At 44.5% G+C, this 22,516-nt stretch overlaps 1 long non-coding RNA gene across 1 annotated transcript; it reads left to right on the top strand.

The window, feature by feature from the left end:
* The first annotated feature begins 8,121 nt into the window (after positions 1-8,121).
* LOC121143748 lies at positions 8,122-22,056 on the top strand. The gene is made up of 3 exons (XR_005881072.1): positions 8,122-8,211; positions 11,077-11,156; positions 21,829-22,056. It is a non-coding gene; the product is annotated as an uncharacterized LOC121143748 (long non-coding RNA).
* Positions 22,057-22,516: the final 460 nt, after the last annotated feature.

Here is a 22,516-nt window from a genome sequence, read left to right as displayed (position 1 = left end):
CTTATTCCATTTTTAAATGTGAAGTCTGTTCCTGTGTGTTCTATTTGCGTAAAACTACACCTCTCTCCAGTGATAGATTAAAGGTCTGTCTGAAGCCTATTGTAACTTCTGTTAACATTTTCTCTGAATACCAACAACTCTGAAAAAGAATGATTCATCTGCCAGATGGACCATTTCTTCTGGAAAACTTAACCACCACCCGCTCCCTTCTTTTGCAAACCTTCCTATGAAATCTGTCACCGTATCTCGTTGTGACTGAATGAGGTATTCATTGGCTCGTTCTCATTCGCTCTCTTTGTCTCTCCCCATTCTCTTCCTCTCCCTTCCCCCTGCCTCTCACTTGAAGAAATTTTCATTTCTAATAGCTGCTAGACCCAGTTCAATCGATCGGTTGGTTGTCAGTCAAATAAGCACATTCTCCACTCTGTATTGGAATGTCACAGGTGGGGAAGGCTGTTTCCAGAATACCAGAGCCAGTCTTGGTACTGGGTACTCAGTACTCGTCATGTCATGCATCCTGCTTGCTCTTGCATCCATTAAACAATCGCCAAGCAGTACCAGGGAGTGCTAAATGACTCGCTAACTTTTAAGCCACAGATGCAGGTAGAGGTTGAAGTGACCACTTTGGCAGCATCACTGAGAACTCCCCATGCATCGGGTACTAAGCTAGGCACCCTGAAATCATCAATGCTATCCTCAACAACCCTCATTTTACACATGAGGAAACAGGAACTTCCCAGGCCCTGCACAGATGACGATGAACGGTAGACTCAGCCTGAGACGGTCACTCACAGGATGGCAGCGTCATAACTGCCCAAGACCAAGCAGTTCCCTGGACTGAGACTAGAAGGGTCAGAGGTCACCACAAGGACCAGAGGAGGCAACTCTGTTGGTAAGGAACAGCTCCAAGCACCTGGGATGCTGGGGGGGGGTACAGTGGCTGGTGCCCTATGGTGGGTGGGTGAAGAGAAGAGGAACTGGGCACAGAGGGCACCCCGGAGGAAGCGGAGTGAGGCTGTTATCAAAGTGAGCTGAGCTGTCTGTGTGATGGGATCTGTTTCCTCTCTGAAGTCCCCTCTTTGCTTACTGCCAGGCTCATACCGTCCTGCTTCAGGGCTCTGTGCAAACCCTCCCTCATCAACTGAGCTTCCTTGACACTCCTATTCCAAGAACACCCTGTGACCTCTCTCATTAACTTCCTTTAAACCTTGTGCTAAAGTGTTTATGATGTGAAACTGTCATTTTTGCCAAGTGGGTGACTTAGTGGAGTTTAGTGCATTTATAATTTTGTGTAACGATTGATACGACCTGGTTCTAGAACATTTCCATCACCCCCCAAAGGAGACCTTATACCCACCGAACAGTCTCTCTGCCTCACCCCATCTCCAGTGCTAGAGGCCACTAATCTTGCTATTTCTCTGGGCTCTTACTTTGCATGGGATCCTTCCTTATACGTCCCTTGTATCTGACTTACTTAACTTTTTATTTCTGTGGTGCTGGGCCCTCACACATGTTAGGCACGGAACATACCACGAAGCAGCACCCCAGCCTGCTTAGAGTATTTCTAACCTTCATTCACAATGTGGCATTTGCCAGCACTCTGCTATGCTATATGGCTGGCTGGTATTTCACGGTACAGGTACATCACATTTTGTTTAACCATTCGCCAGTTTGTTGTCATTTTGGCTGTCTCTACCCTTTAATGATTGTGAACAGTGGTATTGTAAACACGGTGTGCAAGATTTCACATGAACACGTAATTTCAGTTCTTTTGGACACACATGTAGGAGTGGAAATGCAGGATCATATGGTAGTTCTATGTTTATCTTTTTGAGCACCAGCCAAGCTGTCTTCACATCCCAAGCACTGATGTGGGAGGACTTGATTCTGCCACATCCTTGTTGTAAACACTTACTTTCTGTTTCTGTTTTTTTTTTCCAATCCTGCCTTCCTGGTGGGTGTAGAGTGACTTCTCACTGCGGATATGAACTGCATTTTCCCAGGGACAGTGAGCATCTTGTCCTATATTGCTTGCCCATTTGTCCTACTGACTTTCATTTCCTTTCTTTGACTTTCTTTCCTTCTTGAACATCTTTGTTTAAATAAACGAAGTGTGATCTATCTATTCCTGGGATGGCATAAGTTTTATACAGATAGGGGTGTTCTTGCAGCCATCATTGTAACTCAATACTTATTATAGTACTTAGTGTTGTCTTGTCTTGAGTAATTGAGAGGAATAGGATGGTTATTCCCAAGTCCTGGGCCTAGGACCACACATGCTGAAAGCAGTTCCACAGTCTGAGTAGCACTGTGAGGGGAGAGTTTCAGCTGGCCCACCCAACATTCTCATCTGCCCTCCCTTGCTAATAGGTCTGCCCACCCCCACCCTCCACCCATTGCTCTGCAAAGACAGAGACTGTGGCAGAGAGGTAACTCCAAGACCATTGAGGTCTGAGGTGAGGAGAGCCAGGACCCAGGCAGCAGCAAAGCATCCTAGGAAGGGACAAAGAAGAGAGGGACACTGAGAAAAAAAATCCAAGTTTAGGAGATTTTAGTGGAAGCGGGAGTGAGGATCGGAGATAACTCCAAGTTTCTGCCACAGAGTGCAGGGAAATGACAGCGCTACTCTGTGCAAGAGAAGCTAGGAGAGCAGGAAAGGGAGGGCTGGCTCTGTGTTTGGAGAGACGAGAGATCTGGATGCTCACACCAAAGGGGTGGGCCAGGTGCAGCTCTGTAGCTTACAGAGGCCATAGGATGTGAGGAGACAAGAACAGAGATGCCGGGAGGAGGGAGGGAAGGAAGGAGGGTAGGGGAGAGGCAGAGGCAGAGGCAGAGGCAGAGGCAGAGGCAGAGGCAGAGGCAGAGGCAGAGGCAGAGGCAGAGGCAGAGGCAGAGGCAGAGGCAGAGGCAGAGGCAGAGAGCCCCTGGCAGCACTTCCCTAAGGCTGCCTCTGTTCTGTATTCTCTTCCATTCTATGGCTCCTCTGTGGGGGAGTGACATAGGTAACTGCTGTGAAGTCTGCCTGTCAAGATGCCAGGGTCTAGGGAGAGGCACTGAGGAGATGGAGAGGGAAGAGCAACCCTAAAACTTCCTGTTAACAGCTCCAATTCATTTCATTTCAGTCAAGCAGCTTGGGGTCAAGAAGTCCTGGTAGGAAAGCCCATCGACACCAGAAATTTATTTGTCCAGCATATTCATGGGAACTCGACAAAGGCCCTCAAGGGATGCTTTGTTGTTGTTAGGTTATGGAAGAGGCTGTTATTCTTCATTGGGAATTCTCTCTTCCATGGCAGGACAGACAAAAATGTGATTTTTTTGGGAAAAGGTGTTTGCTATGTGGGCTAGAAACTGTTGACTTCCAGGTGAGAACTTAGTGGGCAACATCCGCCCCCCCCCCCCGGACTGACTGAAAAGTGTGAGTGGAATCTGCTCGTAGCCACCCCCTCTGATTGTGAGCATCAAAAATGTGCTCACATGAGGAGCAGAGTGCTGCAGTCACACGTGTCCTCCCTCTGAAGCTTCTGCTTGGGGTCTGTAATACCGTTCTGTGCCTGGGCCTCACTCTAATACAGTGTTTGTCTCCCCCCCCCCAGGAAATTGTCCCAGTTACAAGGACGCAAGGGTGCCTGCACTGTTCCACTGTGGACTGGAATAAAGAGACGGCTTCTGAGAGCCAGGGGACAGCCTCCCTGATACCCTAGTGCTCTCATCATAGAACAGGGCTCTTGACATGTTTTGGGACCAAACTGACCAAACTGTCCCAAGCAAGAGAGTGGCACTCCAGGGTAGGGGTGCACTCTCATTAAATACGTACAAGAGTGGCACTTCCGGATAGGGGTGTTGTCTTAGTTAGGGTTTTTATTGCTGTGACCACGGCAGCTCTTATAAAGGAAAACATTTCATTGTGGTGGCTCCCTCACAGTTTCAGAGGTTCAGTTCACTATGATCACGAAGGGGAGCATGGCGGCGTGCAGGCAGATGTGGTGCTGGAGCTGAGAGTGCTACATCTTGTGGGAAACAGGAAGTTGACTGAGACACTGGGTAGTAACCTGAGTATACGAAACCTCCGACATGGCCATATCTACTCCAACAAAGCCACATGCCCTGATAGCGCCACCTCTTATGAGATCATGGGGCTATGGGGGCCAATTCCATTCAAACTACCATAGGTGTACACTCACTAAATGGGCAGAAGAGTGGCACTTCTGGATATGGGTACACACCCATTAAATGGATGGGTAAAAAGTTTCTGGAGGTTGAACTTGAAGCAATTCAAAAGCAAAAATGAGGATTTTGCTCATTCTGAAATAGTGGGTCTTTCCCATCCATCCATCCATCCATCCATCCATCCCACTTCCCTTCCTCTCCCCCCACCCTTACTTTATTCTTGATGAGCTATATTAATTTTATATCTAGGAAGATTAAGAACTTCTGAAAAAATGTCAAAATATATAGAATATGCAGTGTGTTAAAGTATGTTAACACATAACTTATAAAGGCTTAAAATTTACAAAATGCTTTAGAAAGGGTGAGATCAAATGGGATCATTTCACTGGATACATAAAATAAAACAACATTTCTTCTATTAAAACTGTTCAAAACTAAAATCTAGTTTTTATATGAAACAAAATTGTATTTATTCATGGGGTGACCCGATGTGTTTTATTGTTTAATTTAATTGCTAATTAATATGCTCATTTGTAGAAGCCATGGACAGTACTTCTGGGAGGGACACATGAGACCCTCTCTGCATTCTTGACAGTGTCAGTACTGCCACTGTCAGAAGTGCAGAGAGGCAAGTGCTGGGATGGTGGCCATCAGGCCCTTGGTCTCCCTGCACTTGAGCTGGGGACCCTCCTTAGCATGCCCCACCAGAGGGCAAATAATTCATGTTCATACAAGTTGTCTCCTGTTTATGGAGCTTTGTGGTGACATCATTCCAGAGTGTGTACTTGCCTGCCCCTGTCACCTGTGCCTCTTTAAAGTGACACCTTCCCTAATTATGGTTCTACTATTCAGGAACATTGGTGGAACAGGAACATGGCTCGGGGTCTCAACAGTAGAGGCCACCTTGTCCTCAGGGAGTGGTAATTGTGTCTAAGTGTTGCCTCTAGGAAAACAACACTTAAAAGAGTTAGCACCATCAAGCTAAGACTGATTTCGAGACAATTCCAGACATAACGTATCAGTCACCAGGATGATGCTTGACACAGAGACTGTACAATAGCCTTTGATGTTTACACATACCAGAATGTGAACATATACTACTGTTATTGCTAACCTGCCCACTTTGGATGACAGACACAAAACAAATACTGCACTGGTGTTGGGCTTCCATGCACTTTGTGGATTATTTTATAATAGCCTTGCTTTACTGATATTTTATAGTTTCAAATTAACATTAAGTTATGTTGTTTCAACATGTGTCAACATTGGACAATAAATGGCAGAGAGAGGTCTTGGGCTGCAGGCACAGCTGCAGGGCTGGTGACCACAGGAGATCCTGCCTTTGTATCTCTTCACCCTTTTCTATACCAGCCTTAATGGAGATATCACAAAGCCACCTCTCTCTATGTGTTCCCTCTTCAAGAAGTTTCTGCCAGTGGAGTTCATCTATACAAAGGAACATAGAACCTTCTTAGCCCTGAGAGCAGGATAACATGAACATAGGCAACCCTCCCTTGTGCCTCTTTTAGCATGTAACTTCTCTGAGCACCAATCTCCCCATCTATTAAATAAAGGCAATCAAAGATCCCCACCATAGGAGAATTGTGACAGCCTCATGAGTGAACGCAGGCAAAGCTCTCAGCACTTCCAGCCATCAGAGCTGTCATTGTCCTAGGTAAGCCTCCTAGAACAGAACCCAGCTGCCATTCTGCAGCACCTACATCCAGCTCTTCTCTCTCCCAAGAGTGGAGACATGGAGCTTGTTCTCATTAAGCTGTTGTTTTGACCTAAAGTCTGTGGCCAAATGGGCCAGAATCCCACAGCGTGTCAGCAGCTTCAAGGCTACTTTTCTCTCTCTCTTTCTTCCTACAGCCTTCTCAGCCCCATAGGCTCTGCACCCCAAGACCCCAGGAGTCTTGGAGACCCCTCATTCCTAATGTCCTTCTCTATGCCTCCACTTACAAGCCATACAGTTAGGACTGGAGTGACTGTTTTAGGGTATGTTTCCTGGTTCCTAAGTACCTTAGTGGTGCTACAGACTAGCCTCACTTGGAATGGTGGCTTCTGTGTTGTACAGAAAACTCCTTGGAATTGAAAGCAGATCCTGTTTATTGCTGAGGATCTCATAGTAATTTGCTAGATATTTTGTACATAACCAAGTAGCAAAGAAGGTTTGTTGAACGGGATTGATGGATGGATTCTCTAAATGTTTATTGGCAGTGGAACATTATGGTAATAATGGTGTGTGTGTGTGTGTGTGTGTGACACGATTAGGGATGGAAGAGTTCCTTCCATTCCCTGCAGCTTCATGCATGTCAGTATCTTGTCCTCAGTGGACACCTCACAGCTCTCTCTGTAGTGAATGAGTATGTAATATTTCCTTTCATTAAAACAAAATAAAATAAAAATAAGAATTTTTAGTATGGTGTGACAGGACTCTGTATTTAAAGAACAAAGTTGCAATTTCCATCATGAATACTATGCCAGGATAGAGTCAGGCTTTTTTTCTGCCTTACAAGTTTATCAATGACCTCTTATATACACATGTATTTCACAGCGTGGTTTCCAGTCCTTTCATGTGATACTGTAGACAGGGTCCAATGGACAGGAGGAAGTGAGGACCTTAAATCCTCTTTCTTTCCTTCAATTTTAATTTAGTTTGGAAGAGAAAGAAGTCCATTTCCCTCAGTTGTATCTAGGATTTTACAGATTACTGGAGATTCAACCCCAAGAATATACTGGCAGGAGTGAGGTTGGAGCATATACACAGTAACAGCATGAGGAGAATCTGTAGAGTCGGGCTTTTAAATTTTTACATAGCATTTATATAACTTATTACAATCTAAATTAAAATAATTATATAATATACACATATGCCTATATATTTATATATACCATTATGTATATATTATACCTATTCACCAATAAAATGCAGTCTCTAGGGATGAGGGTGTATCTCAGTGGCAGGCACTTGACTTATAGGCATAAGGACTTGGGTTCAATCCCCTGTCTCCTTCCCACACACAATATATCCTCTGCCAGAATGGGGTTTTTTTCTTATCTTTCTCATTGCCATTTCCCAGAACAGTGCCCAGAACATAGTAAGTGAATAAGAAACACTAAAGAAAACTGTAAGTCTGGGTTTGGTGGCTCAGGCCTATAATCCTAGCACTTGGGAAGTTGAGGCAGAAGGATCACTCTGAGTAAAGGCTAGCCTGGGCTACAGAGTGATAGTACATCATCTCAAAACACAGGAACAAAAAAATGAGTGGGAGAATAATAATTTATGTTAGGAATTTGGTGAGGAACAAAGCCATCCAAAAGAGAAAGTTGTTGAATTGATGAAGAAACTCATTCTAAAGAAAAAGAAGCTTATGGTATTGCCCATCGTTTGGACTGGGAGAAGATAAATGAGATAAGTGTGAGTTTTTATTATGCTTTCTTTGAAGGGAAGATGGTATGAAATGGGGAATGTGGCTTTGGGAGGGCTCTTCCAAAGGGTCGCAGTGTTCAACTGTGATCTTCCTTTGTAACAGTGTTAATTGTCTCAAATGGACTGGGAACCAGGAGAGCTGGGAATGAGTTTAGGTTTCATTCCCATTTTCAAAGAATTTTCTTTAACAAAGAAAACTAAAACAAAACAAAGCAAATTTAGGGTTTAGAATAAGAATATGGATGGGTCAAAGATAAAGTATGTGAGGAGGCCAGGGGCTCCTAGGACGTTCAAGAGAAGGAGGCGCTGAAGACTGCAACATTGCCAAGGACAGCACCAGGGGAGGCAGTGAAAACAGGAAGACAGCAACGCCGCCAAGGACAGGGCCACAGATGCATGCCAGCCTGAACTCCCTGGGTTTAACTTTAAGGGAAACCGGATGATTCTGAGGCTGTGTGCTAAATGGAATGGAGAAGAAGGGTGTGGGTGGAATTTCAAGTTGAGGCTTTCATGACAACCCATTATTGGACAGTAAGAACTTTAGGATGGTTCTTTAAGAGAACATGAGTCATCTCAAGAGACTGAAGAGGCTTTTAAAAGATGTGGAAGTGGTAGGAAATAGAAATCCATTCACTCTTTGACCTAGCTTTATTGGGCACTGTTCAGGAACAGGGAATGTAAAGATGAATGAATCAGGCCAGACCCAATCCCACTTGTTTGGGGAAACAGATGAGAAAAGCTTGCAGTGAAGATGTGTCAAGCAGAGGCGGGAGGGTGGTTGGATGGGAATTCAGATGGAAGCAGGAATAATGAGGGAACCAGGCCTAGATATGGGGGCTCCTTATGCTTCTTCACAGGTAACTGAGATCTGGGGGCATCTGGGAGGCAGCCAGGGAAGAGGGCTTGGATAGGTGGAAAAATCCTCTAATAGAAGTTGCATGGAAGATGCATGGTGATATCTTCAGCAAAAGGATAAACGGTAGAGCTGGAGACCAGTCAGGTAATCTGAGGCATGGATAGTAGTAGATCATGCTACCTCAGGCAGATCCTGTACAAAGGTAGGCATATGAGGTTCCACCCCCAAGAGCAATAAGACACCATGGGTGCTACAGTTTCTTCTTATAGAGAAAAGGTGGGACCAGAAGTTATGTGCTCCAGGTAACTCAAACCCACCTACCTATTCATGATTCTGCTACTTTGAAGGGTGTGAACTAGGCTTGTTCATTGTCTCCTATACTGAAGCATCCATTCCTAATATCCACATTGTATTAGTGGTCCACAGAACCAAATGCTATGTTTTTAAAATATGAATGGCCCTGGTTGGTCCTTAAGTCCAGAAATTCAGCACTCTTCCACCCTTTCAAGGACTAGTCTGTTTTCAAATGTTTTACTTTGGAGCTGTTGTCACTGTACTTTCCTGTTCCTAAACGGATGTTTCTAATTTGCCATCAGATAACAAATGAAGAAGCCTAACTAGTTGGCCTCTGTTACACCATGATACAGTGTTCGGAGGGACTTCTTCAGTAGGGCAAAGACGCAGGTTCCTCTTAGTTCTGACTGGTTCTCCAGACAGTAGGGTGGTTTGAGTGGGACCTCCTCTTGGTATCTTAGTGATATGTGCCTCATGAAGCAGCCACTAGCCACATGTGGTTCTGTAGATTTCTGTTCATTATATTGGAATGCAGTAAAAAAGAAATCTGAATGCAGTTAAGAATTCAGATGTTGGTTACAACTAGCCCCATTTCAACTTCTGGTTGGCCACATGTGGCTAATAGCCACTGTGTTAGGTTGCACAAGATGCACATTTTAATGTTTGCAGAAAGTCTGGTTGGACAGTCCCGTTTTAGCATATTGCAGTGAGCTTGAGCCAAATGATCCTTGCTACTGGCACCAATCCTGTTAAGCATTCACTTGACAGCAAGTCTAGGCCTGAACCAAGTACAGAACTGGATGAGGCCTTTCTTATTCCGCTAAGCTAACGGAAATACATCCTGTAAATTATTCCTTGCAGAATTGTTATAATTACTGTACTGCTATTGAAGAAATGCTCAGAGTTCTGCTATTTCCAGCAGAGAATGGACTCAAAGCTAATTAAAATTCTACAGTTGCTCACTGAAAAATCAGAGCGCTTGCCTGACTCACCTTCCCACGGTATCTCCAAATAGTAGCAAGTCCCATACATGTCCGTAGCCTTAGTGGCTTGAGAAATTCCACAACCCACCCAAACTTTTGTCCACCTATCCCTCAACCTTAGCAGGCCAAGTCCATGCAGAAGCCTAGGGACCTGGTACAAGAGATTATTTTTCCGTTTTTCTAGAGAAAATTCATCCTCCATTCTGAGCTCAGAATAGCAAATGAGAATAGATAGAAGGGAGTTGTTTCAGCTGAATGTCATTTGAAAGTCATGCCGAGGTGCCATGAATAACACATTAGTGATTGCCTGACTGTGGTTAAGTATCAGCTTGAGAACAAGATCCATGCCTAGACCCCCATCACCACCCTAACAATGGGGTTTGTCATCAGTACTGAGCTGTGTCATAACTCTGCAAGTGGAAGTCTTTTTACACCTGATACCTGAGGAAAATGGGGTCCAGAGTTGGGGCTGGTGGTACATCAGGAGTCCAGATCCCAGTGGAACCGGCGGGCACCCATGCTGCTGCTCCTGTGGCATTTACATGACTTCTGTGGACTGAGTCCTGCCTTTGACTGATAGCAAGAGAAAAGGTGGAACATGGGTTTGTCTTATCTGATTTTCTGAACTGTGGTCAGTTGGCATTAGAGGTATCATAATCTTAAGAGATGAGTTCCACTTCATCTGGAAAAACAAAGCAGATAGAATGAGAAAGACAAAAGGTGTATACAGGGCTGCAGGATGAATGGGGCCAATGCTGTCTTTTCCAACTTGATCACTTTTCTTTACCCTGCTCCAGGGCAAGGCTGGGGTTCCAGAATGCTGCAAGGGTTTTCCCCACAGAACTTAGCCGAACCCCTGAGTGCCTCTAAGGACTTCTGGGCATCTGTCATGTTCCAGGTCTCATGAACCAGATGACAAGATTTGGGCCTTTGCTGGGGGAGCTGGTGGTTTGGCCTGAGACACTGTTCAGTCTCATAAATGTACAGTGATAAATGTACTGACAAAAATCAACCTTGGGGAGAAAGAAAGTTATTTCATCTTACAGTTTCAGGTAACAGTTCACCACTGTGGGGGAAGTCAAAGCAGGAACTACGAGCAGCTAGTCACACCACACGCGTAGTCATTAACAGAGAAAATGAATATGGACATACCTTCTTGCTCATTTGTGCTCAGCCTGAATTCTTCATTCTTAAACCATTTGGGATCCTTTTCATAGGGAATGGTGCTGTCCACAGTGGGCTATGCCTTTCCATACCAATGAACTAAATTAAGACAATCCACCACAGGCATGCCCACAGACTAACATGGCCTAAACAATCTCTCATTTAGACTGTTTTTCCAGGTGATTTTAGGTTGAGTCAATTTGACTGTTGAAGCTAACCATCACAGATACCATCAAGCAAGAACAGAAAATGCATCAAGGTAAATTTTTAATATACCATGACACGAGGTGCAAATAGGTAGACAATGAAATACATACTTTCAGCCCAAGGTTAAAGTCACACCAGCTATTGTAAATGGACAGGTATTTCTGTCCAGCCTAGTCCAGCCACCCTTCAGCCCCAAATAAACACACAGAGATTTATATTAATTATAAACTGTTTGGCAAATGACTTAGGCTTCCTACTGGCTAGCTCTTTTCTTAATTATTAACCCATTACTACTAATCTGTGTATTTCTATATGGTCTTATCTTACTGGATATTGTTCAGAGTTGTTATTCCTTCAGCAGCTACATGGTATCTCTCTGGCAGTCCTCTCTGCATCCTCTCCCCAGAATTCTCCTCATCTGGTAGCCCTGCCTATACTTCCTGCCTGGCTACTGGCCAATCAGTGTTTTATTCATCAACCAATAAGAGAATCATATATATAGAAGGACATTCCCCCATCAAGGTATGGTGGGGATATAAACTTACAAATGAGATGAGCAGGGTAGTGGGCTCCTGTCTGGCCACACAGACAAAGCACCCAAGGCTGGGGCAGTGGCATCTATTATCAAGGCCACAGAACTGGCCCAAGGATTAACTTATTTTAAAAGCCAGGACTTACACCCTCAGGACAAATCAGCTTTAATAATCTAATTATCTATTAGCCAAACTAAGTAGAAGCAAAGCAGTGGGTAAGCAATCAGAGAATAGCTTCAAGAGAAAAGAGCCACAGACTCACCCCATCAGGGGCCAAATTGAGACGTATAAGATGAGAAGTTCAGCGCAGGAGAAAAAAATGGTGGGACCAGTCAGGCAAGGACTTAGAGTTGGTGTCAGGACCAAAGGGAATGCTGGGAGAAAGGCTCCTAGAATCACATTATAGCTGCCAGGGCACCAGCTCAAATCCACCCCGATCTTAAATTCAAATTTCTTAGAGCCAGCAACCTCCATAGATGATTTGAATGGAATCACTTCTACTGGGAGCTAGATGTTCTCTTTGCCAATGAGAATTTCCTCTGCTTCTTTCAGAGACTGTAGAGGAGGCAAAGATAGGAAATGCCCACACCTGCCTGAGTGGGAGGTGGGGGCTCAAATGACATAGAAGGGGCAGACTAAAAATGGAAATTCGTGGGAAGGAAGACAAGGTAGGAGTGGGTTGCTGGCATTTGCACAGCCAAGACCATGCCTTGGTCCAGAGCAATATGAAAGCTTACCTTCCATCAGCCAGCAGGGCCCAGCTTGCACAAGGGCAAACACAGACTATAATAAAAATCCTCTACTCCCAACACGTGACATTAGCAGCCCCGCCCCAAGCTGTTCATGAAGTCATCCTTCCCTCTATTTTCTGAAAGAAGGACTCACTATTAGCCCAGGCTGGCCCCATTCTGCCTCTGCTTTGTAAGTACAGGAGTAGACCACCATTAACACCATGCTTCCATTAATGAATTTCCTCTTAATTTCAATGTGATTAATGAGGAAGCTACTACTGGACTTCAAAGCATGGCATTCTTTCCTTTCAAAGGGGAGCAGGTTTGTCATACTCAGTGACTTGTGGGCTTAGAAAAGTGCAGTACAGTGCCCCAGAAGTAGCCAGCTCTTCATGTCCTCAGTGATGGCTGGTTTCAGCTTTGAGACAGGTCTTGCCTAGTGCAGACTCACCACAAGCTCATAATCCTCATGCCTCAACCTCCTGAGTGTTGGGATCGCAACCACAACACCTGGTTCCAGAGTTGATTTTGTGGAACATGGATATCCAGATACTCGCTGAATTTGTGCTCCATCTTCAGCGTTCCCTCGACTTTGGTGCCACCAGCCAGAGTGCATCACTCCACACGTAATTGTTAAAACCCAGTGGCTGCAGCTCAGGATGTAGTCACGGGCACTGGAGAGTGGAAGACACTGAGAATCCCTATGAACTGAACTCCAGCTTCTTTCTCTGAGTTTTTGTGATCCCAATTGGGAGTTGTCTCTTCTCAATAGGCAGGTGAACATACCACCAATTTCTTTGACATAGTCTTCAGAACCAACATTCGGAAGGTACCTTGAATGCTGCACTAACATTGTAAACAGAAATAATTCATGGACAACAACAGTTGTCAAGGAGTTAATGCACTATTTGAATTCACACAGAAAATCTAGAAGACGACTGTTTGCTTATCAAATTTAAACCACTCAAAGGAAGATTCCTTTTGTTGTGTGTGATCTTGGTACCCACAATGAGCATAGCTCTATCAGGCCTCTAAGTAAATAGTCCACAGATTCAGTATCCACGAGACCATACTGCACCTTTGCAATTCCTTCTGTAGCCTTCTTCACACTACTCTCGAAGACTGTGTTTGTTTTTCACCCCTCCACCAATTCCTCCCAGACTCCTACAAGTTTCTAAGTTATAATTAAGGAGCCAGAAAAATGGCTCTTCAGGTAAGAATATATCCAAGCAATCCGTGGAACCACATAAAGGTGGAAGGAGAGAACCAGCTTGATGAAGTTGTCCTTGGATTTACACATGTGCACCACAGCACATGTACACACACGTACGCGCGCGTGCGCACACACACACAATAATAATAACTAGAAAAAATATAATTATATTTAGTACATTTTTTCTGGCAAAACCTCTGGCTGAGAACATCTTGCATTCTTTTCACTTCCAAAATTAGCATAAGTTTTCTTTAGGGACTTGGTCTATTTTATATTGCTGTAACAGAATTCTGAGTATTTTTTTATAAGAAAAGAGGTTTATTTGGCTCATAGCTTGGAAGGCTGAAAGTCCACAATTGGGTGGTCCACTCAGGCCTCTGATGAGGACCTCCAGCTGCATCATAAAGGAGTGGATAGCATCTTCATGGGAGATACCACAGGGTAGGCAGGAAGCAAGGGAAAAGGGTAATATTGTTCTGTCATAGCTCAGTCAAAGAATCTAACCCATCACCACTAGTCCTTACTTATTCTGAGACCAGTGCTATCCTAGTGCAAATGTGACCATGACCCAGTCACCTCCCATCCCCATAGCCCTTACCTCTTAAAGGTCCCAAGACTTTTCAACACTACCACACTGGGAACCAAGTCTCTAACACAGGCATCTCTGTTGTAAAAATAGTGGCGGGGACATGTTTACTGCCACATGACATCCCATTTCTTGACAAGGGCTGCTGAGCAGAAAAGCAGTGACACAAAGCCAGGCTGTATCACTTCTTGTCCTTCCCAGGCTTTGCTCTCACAATCTTGATCCCTGGGCCTCAGTGATGACGTGTTACAAACATCAGGGGTTGTTCAGAGACAGTTAAAACCTGGACTGGTAAGTCTTCAAGTGCTAAAACCCACTGTGTTAGTTCTAGTGTGAATAGTCCCACCCAGAAGCAGAACACTTGTTTCTGGAAGACTCTAAACCATTTGTGTGCCCTGCCTGACACAGTCCACCAGGCCTTGTGTTGAAGGTGAGGCTCTTGTCGCTGTTCACTTAGGTTGCATGAACCACAGTGGCCTACCAGCTCCTGTCAGTGAAGTTTGGGGCTTGATGGGTGAGTGGATATGATTCTTACAGCCTTGATGTCCATAGATGCTCCCAGAGCTTTGTTGCCTTGATGCGGAACTCCACAAGCTTTGGGTGCGCAGGAGTATGTGACTGCCTGTCTTGGTACCCACACCCACTCACTTCGGTACTGGGGCCTATGCTGAAGAACGGCTGACTCCCCTCTCCCAGCCTCTCCTTTCCTCCCTCTATTCTTCTTTATCCTTCTAGGGGATTCCTGTGTGTGGCAGAGCATGCGTGTTTTGATTTTAACCCCAAAGCACGTTGCCTTTCAATAACTTGAATAGAGTTAAAAATACCATTACAGCTATCATGGGAAATTCAAGCAGGTGATCATGTCTTCACATCTTTCCGCCCTTTTACCTCCTACAGCCCTCAGAGCATCTCTGACGTCAGCTCCCATGTGTCACTACCACCTATCTTTAACTGAGTCTCAGCCCAGCTTTTGACAGTAGCTCCCTTTAAAGAGAAATGAAAGCAGAAACCCCAGCATGCTCTTAGAATCTCATCCAGAAGCACATCTATTTTTGAAGTCCCCCCTTAGCTCTGTTTAACAATTTTTTAATTATGCCAGACAACTGTCAGAAATCATATTGCCTAGTTCTTCACCAACACCATCCCCCCCTGCCCCACCCCGTGTCTTTAGCTCACCATCTTGTTACTCTTCTAGAATTTGAATGGAGGGTGAGGGCAAGCCTACACACCCGTGGTCTGAAGAAGTCAGTGGGCCTGCAAGAGATGAATGAGAATGGCCGGACCAAGCTCCATACAGCCAGGCCCTGGGTTGTGTGTCTTCCAAGGTGGCACCTTCACCAGGCCAGCATTTCTAATCTTGCCATGGGGTTAGGCGCCAGTATCTTCTTGCCCTCCCCCAATGTGTATCAATAATATTTTCATTAAGGCAGAAGCCAACCTTGAGCTGATAAGAGCCCATCCTCCCACCATGTGGGAGCAGCTATGTAACCCAGGTTGGCACTTATCTCACTGAGTCTCATAGGGTTATTGCAGTTGTTCTGAATATTTGAGTATTTGTTGGGGTGGGGTTATAAACACATGCCCATGGGGAGGCGAGAAAGTATGTTAGATGCCTTTCTCTGGCATTCTCCCCCTGAATTTTTGAGGCAGCATCTCTCACCGAGCCTGCATCTGTCTGCTTTGTCCATGCTGGCTGGCCAGCAATCCCCCAGGATCCAGATGTTTCTACCTCCCAGTGTTGGGGTTACAGACATGCATTGCCATGCTCAACTCTTATATGGGTGCTGAGGACTTGAACTCAAGTCCTCTTGCTCTCCTGTGGACCCATTTTCCCAGTAATAAAGGTTTAGATTTAGCATATCGAGTTTCAATAGTTTTGTTTGTCTCTTTTGTGAGATAGTCCTGTTATGTAGCCCCAGCTGGTCTCAAACTCTCAATCCTCCTGCCTCAGGCTCCCAGCAAATGAGGGACTATAGGTGTGTGCTTCCCCTCGCCTGACACATACAGTGCGTTTCAGACCTGTGGCCGAATGTAGAAAAGGATTTGGGAGGAGGTGAGAAGAAAATGCAGGGGGGTTGCATTTCCCTTCTCCTAATCTCTTCTACCCACTCCTCCCCAGGCAGCTGCCTATCAATTCTGAAAACACTTTAGCCTAAAAAGTTCCCCAGGCAAGCTGCAAATAAGGAGAAATGTGTTTTAGACCTTTACGAATGCCAGAGCATTTGGAGGTATTGTTAGCTTTTGACACGAAGGACTATACAGAATACCATTTATCACACTGCTGGACTCCACAGCTTTAAATCTCTTCCTAGATTATAGATAGTAACATTTATCTAAATAATCCCCAGCTAAACTGAGAAGGAAATGAGAACATATCCTCAAATTCTAGGTGAAAATTAAGCAGGTTACATATGTAGTCTTCTTGACTGTTTTTATAAACAAAAGTGAAAATAAAAGAAAGTAGTCATTTTGAATGTATTTGAAAATAATTGTGTCTTCATGCCCTATGGATCACCTTTCTACAGCAAGGTTGTATGTGTAGTGTGAGTGTGTGTGCGCACACACACACACATCCTTGCACTTTAAAACCCTCAAAATACAGAAGAACCTTGCTGTTCACTAGATGTCTGGCATCTGATATTCTATTCCAAGTGATTAACTCATCTGGAGTAAATTCTGCCCACTTGGAATAAGTCAGACAACACTGGCTAAGAGAATCATGGGGACTCTTGGTTGTCCTATGCAGCAACTCTCCAGTGAACTCTAGGTAATTTCATGTATCAGAAGGGATTTCCTAAAATGTCTTCCAGTATTTCTGTCCTTAGGCAGTTATTAGTAAAAATTAAAAAAAAAGGTGGAGGAAGCATCCACAGGGCACAGCTCTCATCCCTGATGTTCTGAGGGGATTCAGCAGATGGGAACACAGCAGTAATTCTGAATGTGGCTGCCAAATGGGGCAGCCTGAGCAGGTGGGGAGGGAAAAGGTACTTTTCAGGATGCTGGAGGAGGAGACTCTTCCATGAGCTCTGTTTCCTAGGAGAGAGCCTTCAATATCATACCATAGTTCAGGTCTACTGTTGAATGGAGACCCACTCAGAACAGGTGGAAGAAGGCTGCTCAGGCTCCTGTCTCCCCTGCTATACAAACAGAAGATGATTTTTTTATCAAGGATGTGGACACTGGCCTGGGATCCAAGCCTCAGCCCAGCCCAGTGCTCAACACCTCACAGACCCCAATCCATTGTATCCACCATAGAACCCAAAAGACAGTCAAGAACTGTCACCCAAGGCTTGACAGAGTTTCCTTGCAGACTGGACATTCAGATCCCCTGGGACTGACAGTCATGCTTCATATATTGCATCTTTCCTTGGGACATAAGCTCATTTTTCATGTTTGTCTTCTCTTCTTCCCATGCATGTCCAAAAACCAATTGGACTTCATCCAGGTCTTGCCTCTTGTTCATTGTATTTCTGAAGTTCGTTATGCTTAAAAGAGACTGAAATTGAGTTGGGGCCTTTATCTTGCCATCTCCAAAACTAGCTTTTAGAACCTGAGACTAGGCTGGCTGGCTGTTGAGCTCATTCTGGTGAAGGAATGAGTTGGGAGATCTGCCCACTGAGAATGCTAACACGTTCTGGAAACCCTAAAGGTGGTTTTTCCCTGAACTTCTGGTGGTGAGAATGGCTACCTGGCTTTCTATTCAAATACTAATGATCTCATTGGGAGTCTGAGTAGGATCAACTCTAAAATAGCCTTTCTATTTATAATTTTATGCCCAGGTTACTTTGAGTATTTTCATTAGAACCATTCTTTACCTTCACTAACTTTAAGTAATGCCTAAAATCCAGAAAAAGTTCCAGGCACTAAATTGATCCTTTCCCTTTGGGCCTGAATAAATAAGCCCTCTATCCTCTCTACCCCAATTTTCCTCTCTCACATTCAGAAAAATTAAGACATTGTATTACTGACAGATTGATGCCTAGTGGCCAGGTGGGTTTTCTGATACCGTGATCATAAATTACAAATACTTTTCCAGCCATCAGTACAATGAACTGGAGAATGGCATTTAAGTCTACTAAAAAAGTGGGATTTGAGTCAGGTATGGTGCTCACACTTTAATCCCAGCACTCAGGAGGCAGAGGCAGGTAGATCTCTGTGAGGCCAGCCTGGTCTACACAGTGAGTCTCAGGTCAGGCAGAGCTACATAGTGCAACCTGTCTCAGAAAAACAAAAACAAACAAACAAGCAAAAAAGTGGGCTTATTTCTTGTCTTAGTTTCTTTCCCTGTTTCTGAGTTAGACAAGGAGAAAGGGTTTGTTGGCTTACAGTTCCAGGTTATAGCCTACTGTGGCAGGGTAGTCACAGAAGTAGGAGCATGCATGAGCTGGTCACATGGCATGCACAGGCAAGAAGCAGAAGCCATGAATGCATGTAGGTGTCTGGTTTACTTTCTCCATTTTACATAATCCAGGGTATCCCTGCCTACACCTGAGATATGCTTTCCTAGTCAGTGAACATAATGAAGACAATTCTTCACGGACCTCAGAGGATACCTTAATCTAGATAATCACGGGTGTGCTAGAGGTCTTTCTGTCAATTTGGCAATTAATGCTAAACATACTACTTCTCAATTAGACTTTTCTAGCCCAAAACAAGATGAGTGCTTCATAATTCTAGAGAGCTGGCCAATAACATGTGTGTTGACTCAAAGAGAGGGGGGAAGAAGATGCTGCCTGAGTATGTTCAGCTCTTTGTCTCAACTTGTCAATCAGGTGCCACTTGCCAAAAATAGAAGGAATGGAGAAGAGTCTGAGAGGTGACTCGACTGCACTATGTTATTCTTAGTGGGAAGAGCGAGGATCCTCTCCAAGGCTCCTGATAGTCAGCTTTCCATTGGGGTCATGAAATACCTGAGATGAGCAAACTTATTTTTTTTCTTTTTTATTATTTATTTTTAAATTTATATTTAAATTAGAAACAAGGTTGCTTCACAAATCAGTTCCAGGTCCCTTCCCCTAACCCTCCATTACCCCTCATTTCCCCAGGGAGGGTGAGGCCCTCAATGGGGATGTCCATAGTCTGTCATTTCATCCAGGGCAGGGCCTAGACCCTTCCCCAAGAGTCCAGGGTGAGAGTGCACCTCACATTGTTGGATGGGAGTCCAAAGTCTGTGTGTATACTCGGGATGGGTACTGATCTGCTGCCCAAGGCTCAATAGATTACCTAGGCCTCCTCACTGACACCCCCATTCAGGGAGTCTTGATCAGTCCCATGCTGGATTCCCAGGCATCAGCCTGGGATTCAAGAGCCAACCCTTGTCAGGTCAGCTGTTTCTGGGGGTTAAACCAGCCCAGTCTTAATCCCTTTGGTCATCAGTCCTCCCTCTCTGTTACTGGCTTTCTTGAGTTCAGCTCAGTGCTTAGCCATGGGAGTCTGCCTCTTCTTCCATCAGCCACTGAATGAAGGTTCTGTTTCCCAGACTCTCTGGCCATGGGATTGTAGGCTGGCACTCCCCAGATCTATGTCTAAATTCCATATATGAAAGAGTACATGCCATGTTTCTCTTTTTGTGACGAGCAAACTTATATAGAGAAGAGGTTCACACAGTTCACCATTCCAGAGCTTCAAATGTTCACATCTGATATCCTTGCTGGCAGAGTCCCAAAGCAGCATTTCATGGTAGAGATGAGGATCTTTGCTTGTGTATGTATGTATGCATGTATGTATGTATGTATGTATGTATGTATGTATGTCTTCTTAGGGATCTATTCTAATAACCTTATATAATCCCAACCAATTTCCAGAGAGCTCATCTCTGAACACCATAGCCAGATGATGACTTCACACTCTTAATGCCTCATGATGGGGATTTAACGTCACTACATGAAGCCTTGGGGGACGCAATCGACTTCTACGCAAAATATTGCTGCCCCAGCCTCAGTCCAAAAACCTGAGAGCCATTCTGCTACCTTTATCCTGCTGTCCTTCTGACAGACAGACAGCAGGAATCTGCCGTGTGACTTGAAAATAGAGAGGTGAAAATGTATAGCTTGCTCAGAGCACTGATTCTCAGGCTGGTCCAGTTTATCTATCAGGGCCAGAGGCATTCTCATGACATCACCATTGCTTCATGCAGTGTATAAATTACAGAGAGTTTCCTGGTTACAAAAACAATCAGTTGGAACAAAGTAACAGAGGACTCCCTTCAACACTGGAGTTGGATTTTCCCCATAGGCCCGGTTGTCACAAGGACCAGGGGCATGGAAACTCAAGTTAAAGATACTGGCACATTTGGAAGAGATGGAGCTTCCTCCTGGGCCCTCTAACATCCTGGACACACCCACAAACAAACAGACCTGAGCTTTCATCTGGATCATCCAATGCAGTTCATTTCAAGCTCAGGAGTAGCCGCTGGTTCCTGCTCTGAATGAGAGGGGAAGCGTTCAAACACATGAAGAGGCTGGTAGGAAGCAGGCTTTGGCCTTAGCTGTTTCTCCTGATGTGGCTCACTGGTGTTTTGTGTTTATATTTCCTTCTGCTTGAGTGTGTGTGTGTGTGTGTATGTGTGTGTGTGTGTGTGTGTGTGTGTGTGTGTGTACACTGTGTATTCATGGGCTAGTGCACGCACATGTGTTGCTGCACATATGGAAGCCAGAGGTCAACATCAGAGACTAGATGAAGAAAGAATACACATTACATCAACCTATAACCTGCACACATGCACACACACACTAGTGTAAAGTTGCTCATAGAGACAAGTAGAGCTGCATGAACACACATGTACAGCCACTCTGATAGGAGTGTTGGTGAATACATCCTGTTGGGAAATGGCTGCTTAGTGTTGGTGGAGGTGGGAGAAAGGAACCGGATCAGGGACTTGACTCCGAGTTCCTGCTCTTAGTTGAAACAGTTGTCTGGCCTTGGAAAAACCATTTCCTTTATCTGTAAGGATGATAAGAGCTCCTCTAGTCACAAAAGTACTCTAATAAAATGGAAGACCATTCTTCCCTTTTGTGAATGGAGACAGAAAAGCTAAACTTATCTGGAAATTTGTGCCATTTTGTCCCAAGTCAAGTATACCACCTTTAAATATGTTGTTTGAATTAAGTTTCACATCATTTGATCAGATAAACATTTTATTTCATTTGTAATTTGTTACATTCATTAATTGTGAGCCATCACAGGCCTCCCATGCCATTTTTTAAACAAAAGAATCTGCACCGTAAGGTATTAGAATAAGTGGGAGCTTTTCTTAGCACTACCTGAGAACCCACTCTAGTTTTCACCCACTGGATTTGACAGCTAATGGATCTGTTTTGTTCTAAAACTACCATCTGTTCCTAGGGCACCTTTTAAGGTTTCTATCATTTCTATTATGTGTGAGATATATAAATATGTATTCCTAATTACTTGTTTCTAAGAAAAAAGGTAAAAGCACAATTGCAGTTAAACACAAAGAGATAATATTTAAACACCATAGCTAAGTTTAGATTTCAGCAAGTGAAGACATTCCCATGAAATTCCTATGCCACTGACCCTCCAGCTAGACACACATTTACTGTGTCTGTAAACGAAAGATTGCCTTACTGCAGCAGAGTTGTAGGCAATGCTGGGGTTTATTGCATGACCACAGCTTCTAAATGTGTTCCAACTCCTTGCAGGTGCCACTGTGCTCCAGATGGACACCAAGTCTTCAGGGGAAGGTCTTGGGGTATTTGAACTCTGGCCTCTAGTCTAGCTCTCTGCTCGTCGCTTCAACTCCTTCTCCGGCTCTGTGATCCAATTAAATCTTCCATGTGACAGCAACTAAGATAACTTAAATCAGCTTTGTCATTTGTAGACATGACCACCAGCTTACTGATATGAAAAATTAAAAAAAAATAGCTGCCTTTTGTTCAATTTCTTTGTTCTTGGTTCTCCAGCTCACCCAGAAGTGGTATGAGCCAATGAGATACTAATAAGGTTTCATCACTTCCAAATGACACAGATGTTCTTTAATTAAGCTTGATCTCAGAGTGTATGTGCCTTTACCAGCAGTTCCTTACTGCTGGTCTTCTGGTGGCCCGTCATTCTCCAGGGGATTTGGTTGGTGCAAATCTAGCATAGGGCTGATTTGCTGGAAAGGAGAACATGTTCTCTTCTTCCCCTGAGCTGAGAACAAGTCTTGGAAGACTCACTCTTTGAGTCATATGCAAACAGCATTTGGGAAGCCAACCCAGCAGCAGGCATCAAGGGCAAAGAGATGCTGGTGCTGCTGTGGCTGGGCAGCTGAAGGAGAGCATGCTGGGGCCTCATGCTAGGCGATTGGAGGAAGCCCAGGACAGTGGTATAGAGAGGAGTAGGCTGTGT

Source organism: Mesocricetus auratus, unplaced genomic scaffold (assembly GCF_017639785.1).
Source record: "Mesocricetus auratus isolate SY011 unplaced genomic scaffold, BCM_Maur_2.0 Super-Scaffold_100013, whole genome shotgun sequence".
NCBI lineage: Eukaryota > Metazoa > Chordata > Mammalia > Rodentia > Cricetidae > Mesocricetus > Mesocricetus auratus.
The sequence above is the reverse complement of the archived record's forward strand: the minus strand, read 5'-3'. Positions and strand labels throughout refer to the sequence as shown.